The sequence below is a fragment of the Triticum aestivum genome, chromosome 4A (assembly GCF_018294505.1).
Source record: "Triticum aestivum cultivar Chinese Spring chromosome 4A, IWGSC CS RefSeq v2.1, whole genome shotgun sequence".
In the NCBI taxonomy this organism is placed as follows: Eukaryota; Viridiplantae; Streptophyta; class Magnoliopsida; order Poales; family Poaceae; genus Triticum; species Triticum aestivum.
The window spans coordinates 547,044,352-547,055,178 of record NC_057803.1 but is presented as its reverse complement, the minus strand read 5'-3'; the positions used below and the strand labels follow the sequence as shown (position 1 = coordinate 547,055,178).

Genomic DNA, 10,827 nt, shown 5'->3' with positions numbered 1-10,827 from the left:
AAAACACCCGTACACAGAGGCCTCCCGTACGCATCTGCCTCCTCGATCCCTCACCCGTGCCCAAGCCACGCCATCCTCGCGCCGTCACCGCCGCCGCCACACCTCCGCCATCTCGCCGCCGCGGCCGCACCCCTCCATAATTGTGAGGAGAGGCGTGGAGGAGAGGCTAAACCGGCGGCGGCCTTGCAAGGGCCTGCGGTGGCGCGGTCGTCAAGGACCTGTCGAATCTCGCCGGATCCGGTGGGAAGTGGCGCTTAGACAGTGGATCTCCAAGGAAGGCGGCCGGAGCTCGGAGCACGGCGGTTGGCGGGCGTGGCATGGCATCGGGTAACTCTACCTCCTCTGCTGCCGAGCGCGTGAACCGCCTTCGTCTCCTCCACCCGGCCGGCAAACCCAGCCACCGAAGCTTCCCCTCACGCACCTTGTCCCTACTCGTCCTCCTCTTGGTTGGACCGGGCGCTGCTCGTGCGCTCGTTCACCTCGCGTGGACGGAGCAGAAGGGGGCCGGGGCGACGCGAGCGAAGCAGAGCAGCGCGGCATGAGTCAGCGAGCATGGGGGCACGAAGCAGAGGCAAAGGCGGCGGCTGGCGACGGACTTGGCGCGATGGCGGTGATCCGATCGGGCGAGAACGAGGCAGGGGCGATGTGGTGGAGGCCCGGCGGCGCGGCTTCCTGCGGGTGCCATGGCGTTGGGTGGGCTCCTGTGCACATCCGAGAGAGAGGTGAGAGCAGAGAAATCACTACCATTCCAAGGTCTCTGGTCTGGGAGCTTGTGAAGAAGAGCAAGTGCTTCTTGATCAAGCAGTTTGGCAACAGCAACACCAAGGTCCAGTTTCACAAGGACCCAACAACCTCTACAATGTCCGCTACTACAAGTTCTCAGGTTCATAGCTCTTCACACTTGCACTGTTCTTGGCGGGCTCAAAGCTGTTTATTAGTTCCTCTACAAGGTGCTAACTTGCTGTGGTCTGATGTGGTTTTTTAGGCTTAACAAACAGCAAGACCGTGGCGGTCCAGCCATCAGCGGGAGAGGAGAAGGCTGTTGTCCTGTCCACAAGCAAGACCAAGAAGCAGGACACCAATGCCAAGCTGTTGCACAAGACTCTAACGCGCAAGCAGTTCTGCAAGATGGCCAAGTCTGTCCAGAATCAGGTACTAACACAACAAAAATTCTTACTTGAAAAGTTAGAATGCACATGTTATGCTTGTTTCTATGCTGCAACTCATTTGTATGTGCACCTGCTCTTATATACATTTAACTGTTTTGTGGATTGTACTATTAACATTTAAGAAGTTTTTCTGTCATTGGGAAATCTGTTTTGGTCTTTGTTTTTAATTGGTAACGAAAGGTATTGCTGTGATGAGCCGTGGCGATAAGGATACCAACGGATCAATTGGTTATTCAATGAAATGCTTTTTACGCTTGGCATTGAGCTCAACCGATTAAGAAAATTGTTTTTGTTGTATATATTAGATTATTGTGTACACAATTTTCACGTTAGTGAGCACATATTAGATTACTTTCACCCGTTGCAACGCAAGAACATGGAGTTATTCTCATGTTAAAGTTTCCAACGATAAGAATGGGCTTAGCCAACATCGCTCAGCTGCTGAAATTACAAATTTGGTGTAGTTATTCATGGTAGAAATTCCAAATTAAGTGGTATATTTTGCCAGATTGAGAAACTGCATACACACCTTTGTCAATGCGCAATCTAACATCCGTCAGGTGCTGATCAGAGGACTACTAAAGTAGGGGAAACACACTTAAGTTTGTTATCCAGAGTTTCTTCAGAAGCTAAACATCAGTGGCATCACAAGTGGGCTTCCTCATTTAATCCAAGAGATCTATCAAGTTGCAAAGATAACAACAGTGAACATGAAATATCTGAAAGCAAATGACCCGAGTATCCTCTACTACTTTGGTTTAGGTGCTATTTATCTTGCTCTGTGTTGAAATATTTTTATCTTCCGTAGATGCAAAGCATCCAGGATGTGATAAATCATTCACTGGATAATGGCATTTATATGTGGTTCCAGTCTTTTCATGGTGCAGGTGAACATGAGAATTCTATCAAAGATAAGTGTCCTTTCAAGATTGACATTGTTCTTTCTTCAGTGTAGATGCATGATATTACATGATTAAACATGCCAATTTTTTAAATTGATTTAGTTGTCTATATTATGCTCTATGTGCTATTACCAACAAAAAAGTACACCATAATATAAGATGTTATTACATGGACGAAGGGAGATTTTTAGCCTGCAAAGCAACAAATCTATTCCCAGTGTGGCAATAATGTGTTTGCACCAGTTAAGGAAGAATTTGTTTTTCACACTGTAAGAAACACTTCATGTTTCTTCCCCATCATTTAAGTGTGCCATTCTTCTTTGTTCATGTTGCTAATAGGATATATTTCATTATGATGATGTTCCATACTGCTCCTATGGAGTCGCTCTTTGGACTGTTGGACGCGTATATCCAATGAAACTACTTTTCTAGTTGTTGGCTGGAGCTATCACTATGACTGAAAATTTCTTTTCAGTCAAGAAACCAACGACATGTCAACACTTATCAGCAGTTTGCAATCTTTGTTAGACTATGCCTAAGCCAACGGTTAGACAATGTTAGGCAATGTACAAAACATGGACATGATTTATGTAGATTGGGCAGTCCCTTCAAACTGCATTTTTCAATCTTGAGTGGACGATTATATGTTTTCTTATAGAAAATTGACTATATGTTTGATGAATTGACTGATTATTTTTGCCCTATCAGATTAAACTAGGTCTTAATTTGAAGGTACAATTTAGGCTGCTGGTGCTGGTTTGTTTATTGTACTAATTATGCTCTTTAGACAGAGACATGTTGTCTTCATCATTCCTCAGTCATTATGAGCTGGGCATAGATCGGTGACCCGGTTAATCCTGATTTATTGCAACATATGTTTTCTCCACACAGGTCTAAACAATGCAACCTCTTTTTAGGTTGTGGAAATATGATTCGGATGGAGGTTGATGGACTAGAGCAATTAAAGGGATGTGATATTTTCTTCTCCCGTTGCAACGCACGGGCATATGTCCTAGTAAATTATAACATAGGAAAAAATAAAATTTAAAAATAACTAGAACAGCAAAAAACAACAGCAAGCTAAATAAACTAGAAAAGCTTGTTTTCACAAAAAAACAATTTTTAATAAAGACTATAAATGCCCAAATAAATTCCTACTGCTAGGCAAGGTCAAAACAAAGCAGTGACAAAAAGAATCACTAAAATAAAATAATCCTAACTCAATTTATAGCAGAAAAACTAATCTGACTAAAACTAATATAAAACAATTTTTAAAAACCTAAACATGGCTGAACCTAATTTTCTACAGCAACTATAGGAAATTTGCAAACTAGAGCAAAAAGAATCAACTAAAAATATTAAATAACTTAAAAGATATAGATTTTTCAAGGCTGGAACTATTCTGTTTTAAAAACAGAAACTAAAATAAAACTAAACAAAAACTAACGCGCTAATGGGCCGAAACAGTGGGCGTTCTAAAACTAAACAGCGCTCATGCGTTGAATAGGCTAACACGCGTATGGGTTAATAATAAAACAACCGATCGGGTCGGTCTACACTAAACCGAACTAAACCGGAAATAAACCGTAAACTAAACCGATCTATTGAAAATAACCTAACCCTTCGCTAGTCTAATCTAAGCCGTGCATTGCAGATCGAACGGTGGAGGGAGGTCCGGTGGCTTACAGCGGCGACGATGGACGACGGCGGCTCGGGCGACGGTGGCGGGGGTGCTCCGGTGGTCCGGGGCGGCGGCGGAGTCGTCGGGTGGGTGCGGCAGCTCGAGGGGAGGTCGGGGATGGATTCATTGGAGCTCGGGGACGACGGAGGCGAGTGGGACGAGCTCGGCAGGGCTCCTGGTGCTCTGCAACTTCGGCTGCGGGCGGTGATGCTCGGGGCGGCGGCTTCGGTCGTTCCTGGGAGACAAAAGGATGTCAAAGAGGTGCGGAACAAAGAGGGGGTTCGGTTGGTTTAGCTTAGAAGCAAGGGGGGTGCTCACCGGTGGCAGGCGGGGCGGCGAACCGAGGCGGCGGCGGCGAGATGCGTTTGGCGAGGGCGAGAGCTACGGGTGGAGTTGGGGTAAGGTTTTTGGGGGGTTCGGAAGAGGAGATGCGTAGGTATTTATAGGACATAAGCGTGGGCGAGGAGTCGACTCGGGATCATGATCCCGAGAGGATCGTGGTGTCGGGCGCGCTCTGCGCGTGCTCCGGTGCGGCGTGTCGTGGGCAAGGGGTTAGGGATAGGGTGGGGTCCCGGGTCAGTGAGAGGAAGAGAGGAGGCGGCGAGCGGTCGACCGAAGGGAAGGGTTCGGGCGTCGAGCGCTGGGGCAGGCCGGCTCGGTCGTTGGTGGGCTGCGGCTCGGCGCTCCTGGGCCGGTTGGCCTGGCGTCGGCTGGGCCGGTTGGCCTGGCTCGCGCCTGGGCCTTTTCCTTTTTTTTGAATTACGACAGAGAGAGAAAACTAATATAAGAGAAAACTATAATATTTTATATAGAACATATATATATCAAAAAAATCAAAAAAATAAATCCTACAACGTGAACATTTTTCCAGAAACAAAAATAAAAACATTTTTTGTAGAGTCCAAATAAAATCAAATTTGAATTCAAACTTTTTTGGCAATATTTTCTTCTGACATTTTTCTTTGGAGTGTCATGTTTACTCCTCTCATACTTTTGCTCAAGTATTTGTCAGGTATTTTTGAAATAAATTTCAATTGCCAAAATCAAATTCAAATCAAATAAAACTCAAATGCCTCTGAAATTTCCAAATGCCAATCAATCAAACAAAATGCATAGATGCTTAACTAATATTTGTAAAATATTCCAAATTGAAAATTTAGGATGTTATAAACCTACCCACCTTAAGATGAATCTCGCCCTCGAGATTCGGGTTGGCTAGCAAATAGGTGCGGGTGGTCTCGGTGGAGATCTTCTTCTCGCTCCCAGGTGGCTTCCTCCTCAGAGTGGTAGCTCCACAGAACCTTGCAAAATTTGATGATCTTGCTGCGGGTAACTCTGTTCGCAGTCTCAAGAATCCTGACGGGTTTCTCCTCATAAGTCAGATCACTATCCAGCTGTATGGCCTCTAGGGGCACTGTGTCTCTCAAAGGAATATCAGCCATCTCGGCATGGCATTTCTTCAGCTAGGATACGTGAAAGACATCGTGAACTCATGACAATCCTTCTAGCAATTCCAGCTTATACGCAACTTCTCCTCTGCGTTTGAGGATTTTGTAGGGGCCAATGAACCTGGGTGCTAATTTTCCTTTAACCCCAAATCTCTTGATTTCACGAAGTGGGGACACATGGAGATATGCTCGGTCTCCAACTTCATATGTTATCTCCTTGCGTTTACTGTCGGCATAACTCTTCTGTCTCGACTGGGCTATCTTGAGTCTATCTCGAATCAGCTTGACTTTCTCTTCGGAGTCTTTGATAAGATCGGGACCAAAAAGCTTTCGGTCTCCAACACCATCCCACAGCAATGGTGTTCTACACCTCCTTCCGTATAGAGCTTTGAAAGGGGGCCATCTTTAGACTAGTCTGATAGCTGTTGTTGTACGAGAACTCTGCGTTTGGCAAATTTTCATCCCAGCTAGACCCGTAGTCTAGCGCACAGGCTCTCAACATGTCCTCCAGAATCTGGTTGACTCTTTCGGTCTGTCCATCTGTCTGCGGATGAAAAGCTGTACTGAACTCCAGCCTCGTACCCAAGGTTTCATGCAACTGATTCCAAAACTTTGAGGTAAATTGTGTTCCTCTATCTGACACAATACTCCTCGGAACTCCATGCAGACATACGATCCTGGTCATGTATATCTTGGCTAACTTAGCACTAGTATATATGATCTTCACGGGAATGAAATGAGCTACCTTGGTTAAGCGATCAACCACTACCCAGATAGAATCATAACCTGAACGGGTCCTGGGTAATCCTGTGATAAAATATATTCCAAGTTTTTCCCATTTCCACTCGGGAATGGGCAGTGGTTGAAGTAACCCTGCCGGCTTCTGATGCTCCGCCTTTACTCGCTGACAAACATCGCATTCTCCTACATACTCGGCAATATCCTTCTTCATACCTGTCCACCAAAAACTTTCCTTAAAGTCCAGATACATCTTGGTGTTGTCTGGGTGAATCGAGTACGGTGAGTCATGGGCCTCCTGAAGAATTAACTTCCTGACCTTTGGGTCATTAGGCACATAGATACGATCCTAGAACCATAAAGTTCCGTGTCCATCCTCACGAAAACCTTTAGCCTTTCCGTTACTCATCTTTTCCTTTATCTCTGCAATTTCCTTGTTCGTCTTCTGCACTTCTCGGATCTTTTCGGTCGGAGTGGACTGAATATCCAAGGTGGCGACAAATCCTCTTGGTACTATTTCCAATCGGAGATCTCTGAGATCGTCGGCTAAATTCTGAGGTAATCCTCCAGCTATGAGGGTGTTCACATGGCTTTTACGGCTCAAGGCATCTGCTACAACATTTGCTTTTCCTGGGTGATAATGCAATCTCATATCATAGTCCTTGATCAATTCAGGTCATCTTCTTTGTCTGAGGTTCAACTCCTTCTGCGTGAAAATGTACTTCAAACTCTTATGATCCGTGTAAACATCACAACTATTTCCGACAAGGAAATGTCTCCACGTCTTGAGTGCGTGCACTACGGCTGCTAACTCCAAATCGTGTGTGGCATAATTCATCTCGTGAGGTCGTAGCTGTCTGGAGGTATAAGCTACATTTTTCCAGAAACAAAAATAAAAACATTTTTGTAGAGTCCAAATAAAATCAAATTTGAATTCAAACTTTTTTGGCAATATTTTCTTCTGACATTTTTCTTTGGAGTGTCATGTTTACTCCTCTCATACTTTTTCTCAAGTATTTGTCACGTATTTTTGAAATAAATTTCAATTGCCAAAATCAAATTCAAATCAAATAAAACTCAAATGCCTCTGAAATTTCTAAATGCCACTCAATCAAACAAAATGCATAGATGCTTAACTAATATTTGTAAAACATTTCAAATTGAAAATTTGGAATGTTACATGGTATTTATAGGGGAGCAAGGGGCGCGCATGCTGCCTCTCCCTTCCCGTGGGCGCTGCGCTTTGTATTTGGCCACGTCGCCATCGTGCAGATCGTGGCAGAACGTGGGCGCGTGGCTGGTTAAGCCAGCGAACGATTCTCACTTCCTTTCGTGGATACGCTAGTCCGTATGCATGCAGATATTTTGAGAGCTTTTTTTTAGGCGTGGAACACAGCTGGGCTCGGCCGGCCCCTTAGCTATTTTAGTGACTAATGGTTGTCTATCTATGGGCCCCTCTGTGTAGGACAACCTTTGCATGGGCTTCTTACCCATTGTTTAATCAGAGCAGCTTTTTCATATGAAGGGACTGTGTTGATTTGTTCCAAGAGATTAATGATTGGCTGTGAGGGCCACACCACATACGTTCATGCATGTACGCTGCCTAGCCTGCATGCATTAGCACATAACGCATGCTTGTGCTAGCTAAAGATTTAATTGATGCTAAATTTTCTTTAGTCACCAATTATATTGTCTATTTATTTTGTTAATATGTTGTGATATTTTGATGGCCAACGCTGACGGCGCGGCGCCTGTGGGTGTTGTTCCTCCTTCCTGCAGGGTCGTCATGGTACTCTCCGGCCTTGTCCGTCTTCGAGGTTTGTCTTTGGGTGAAAGCCTTTTGCGCTGCTATAGCAGGGTCGGCTGATGTCGTTGCTCTCGGGTCGCTTTTCCCTTATGGTCGTCATCTTGAAGACTAGTTCCCCTTCGCGCTTTCCCTAGGGTGGACATGCAGAGTTGGTCGCAGGTAATCCTCCTGGTCCCGACGGTCCAGTGTGTCAATGGGTGCGCCTATGTTTGTTTCTCGCTACGACATAGAAGTCGGAGCTGCGCACGGCGGGGCCCCCGCGACAACGATGATTCCATGAGGGCGGTTTCAGCGGACAGTGCTCTCCGGAGATCACGATGGACTAGGTCATTGCGAGGCTTGCAACTTTCTCTTGCAATGTACATCAACAAAGTTGGAGCTGCCAGTCGTCGATGTCTTGGTTGCTTGAGTTGTTGATTGATTTCTTTAAATTAACTCTTTTCATTATCGAACACTTTATTTTTGCTGTTTTGAATTTATATTTTATACATTTATTTATCTCAGTCAAAATCCATGTCAACAGATGGTTCGAAGTGAGATTTTTTTTACTCAGGCCCAGAGCTCGAAACTATACATATTTTGTTTAAAGCACTTCTAGTGAGTATGGGTTTATGATTTTTTAGACGATCGCGTGCCAGCTACGTACAGCTTTTTAACCATATGCTGCAAATGTGGAGGCTAAAAATCAGGCCACGTCTGGCTTATCCGGCTAACAAACTTTATCCTATGCCTTCCTCAACTCTTTTCCCAACAAACAAACAAACTCATATTTCTCTTGGACCATAGGAGACATCGGAGATGAGGCTCAGCTCAATTCCGTCCGGACTGTGGCCGCAGCCTCGTACGTATTAAGATTTCCTTTGCATGATATTGTATACTGATTCGCTAGTCTCTTGATCAATTCATTGGCTGACTACTCTGTTACTCCAATCGCCTAGATTGCTTTCAATCCTTCAATCCCCGTGATGCGTCCCCGCTGGAGCACGTGGTGACTTGAACCAGGTGTGATCAACTTTGTTTTTTCATTGAGCTTTTATACTTCAACGTCTAATGTGTCCGCTTATGTTTTCTTTGTATCTTTTTATCCTGCTGATGATGCAGGAGCCAGTGATATTTGGGTCACGGCTTGGATAGATCCGTCTTAGTGGACTTGCCTTTTGAACGGTATGACTATACCTTCCTCTGTGGTCGCATCTCTGTTCTTATTTATAGTACTGTCAAAAACGCAATTTCTGGTACGTATGGAAATTCGGGAAAGGTTATATATACCAATGTATGAGGCTCGTAATGCGTTTGATCTATATCTATTCATCCGAAAATTGTGATCCCACAGTCGGTGTTCCGGGAAGCCTCTATCCGGGCTTGGTCCGTCCTTCGACTCGGGAATTTTTTTTTGTGAATTAGTAGATTGCTCACTGTTGGCGCTCCGGGAAGCCTATATATGGGTTTCATCCTTCGTTCAACACTGAATTTTTTTTAATTTTTTTTATCGTGTACGTATATAAATTAGACTTGATCACTGTTGGTGTCCCGAGAAACCTATATATGGGCTTGGTCCATCGTTCGACGGTCATTTTTTTTTATTGCCATATATGTATGAGTTTGATGATTCGATCATCGTCGGCGTTCCGGCAAGCCTATATATGGGATTGGTCCGTCGTTCGACGGTGATTTTTTTTATTTGCCATATATGTATGAGTTTGATGACTCGATCACCGTCGGCGTTCCGGCAAGCATATATATGGGCTTGGTCCGTCGTTCGACGGTGATTTTCGATCACCATCGGCGTTCCGGCAAGCCTATATATGGGCTTGGTCCGTCGTTCGAAGGTGATGATTTTTTTATTTGCCATATATGTATGAGTTTGATGATTCGATCATCGTCGGCGTTCCGGCAAGCCTATATATGGGCTTGGTCCGTCGTTCGATGATGATTTTTTTATTTGCCATATATGTATGAGTTTGATGACTCGATCACCGTCGGCGTTCCGGCAAGTATATATATGGGCTTGGTCCGTCGTTCGACGGTGATTTTCGATCACCGTTGGCGTTTCGGTAAGCCTATATATGGGCTTGGTCCATCGTTCGACGGTGATGATTTTTTTATTTGCCATATATGTATGAGTTTAATGACTCGATCACCGTCGGCGTTCCGGCAAGCCTATATATGGGCTTGGTCCGTCGTTCGACGGTGATGTTACTGTTTTTTGGGGGATGAGGAATATTTTCAATCACGCGCACCTGTTTCGTGTTTCTCATATTCCCTTTTTTTATGCATCAAATTCAAATATTGAAATGCTTTTTTATTGTAGATACTATCTCTCATTGCAGACTGCGTACTCATCTCTTCCACCTTGGTATAATATTTAATCTTGCATTTTCAGTACTATTCTTAACTTCCTGTAACTTCATACGTATACCGACATGCATATTTTCCTTGCATATAGATGGAGGAAGTCACGACACCATCTTCGTCTGAATCATGTAGAATGCCTTTATCACAGTTGGCCAAAAAATACCTATTTGAACCTGATACTAGTGAGCTAGCCAATCCAGTGATTACGAAGTTAGGCGTACCACACGGCCATCCTGAGCTTGGACCACGTGGATGGACGGCAGGGCCATCTTTCTCGGCTCGTTGTTATCAACCTCCTGCACCTGGGCCCAGACTTGATGAAGCTTCAACCCTTGGGACACATATGATATCCAAAGGTTTAGGCTGGGAGGATCATGAGGTTGAATACGCTCCAATGCCTCTTGGGTATCTTGAATGGGGTACTAATGTCTTGAATAAATATCATACCCATCTGAAGGGGAGTGAGGAAGGTGTGGATTATGTCTATGAAGCCATTTATTGCTCTTTAGGCGACTATTCTGTCTCTCCTTCTCTTTTAAGGTCTTTATTGGAGAGATGGGATCCCAACACCAACACGTTTTTGTTCTCGTCTGGCGAGCGTACAGTCACACTTCTTGATATGCATCAGATTGCGGGGTTGCCCCTTGATGGTGAACCTTATGAAGAATATGTTCCCCTAGCTGATGAGTTGGATCCTTCGACTCTTTTGTACCCCAACTTCTTGCCT

At 44.7% G+C, this 10,827-nt stretch overlaps 1 long non-coding RNA gene, 1 other non-coding gene and 1 pseudogene across 2 annotated transcripts; all 3 read left to right on the top strand.

Moving 5' to 3' along the window:
* Positions 1 to 604: 604 nt before the first annotated feature.
* On the top strand, positions 605 to 1,383 carry LOC123083901 (60S ribosomal protein L28-1-like; annotated as a pseudogene).
* Positions 1,352 to 1,438, top strand: LOC123088880 (small nucleolar RNA R24). The gene has a single exon (XR_006442142.1). It is a non-coding gene; the product is annotated as a small nucleolar RNA R24 (small nucleolar RNA).
* A 7,059-nt stretch (positions 1,439 to 8,497) lies between these two features.
* On the top strand, positions 8,498 to 9,334 carry LOC123082272 (uncharacterized). The gene is made up of 3 exons (XR_006438990.1): positions 8,498 to 8,586; positions 8,684 to 8,747; positions 8,847 to 9,334. It is a non-coding gene; the product is annotated as an uncharacterized lncRNA (long non-coding RNA).
* Positions 9,335 to 10,827: the final 1,493 nt, after the last annotated feature.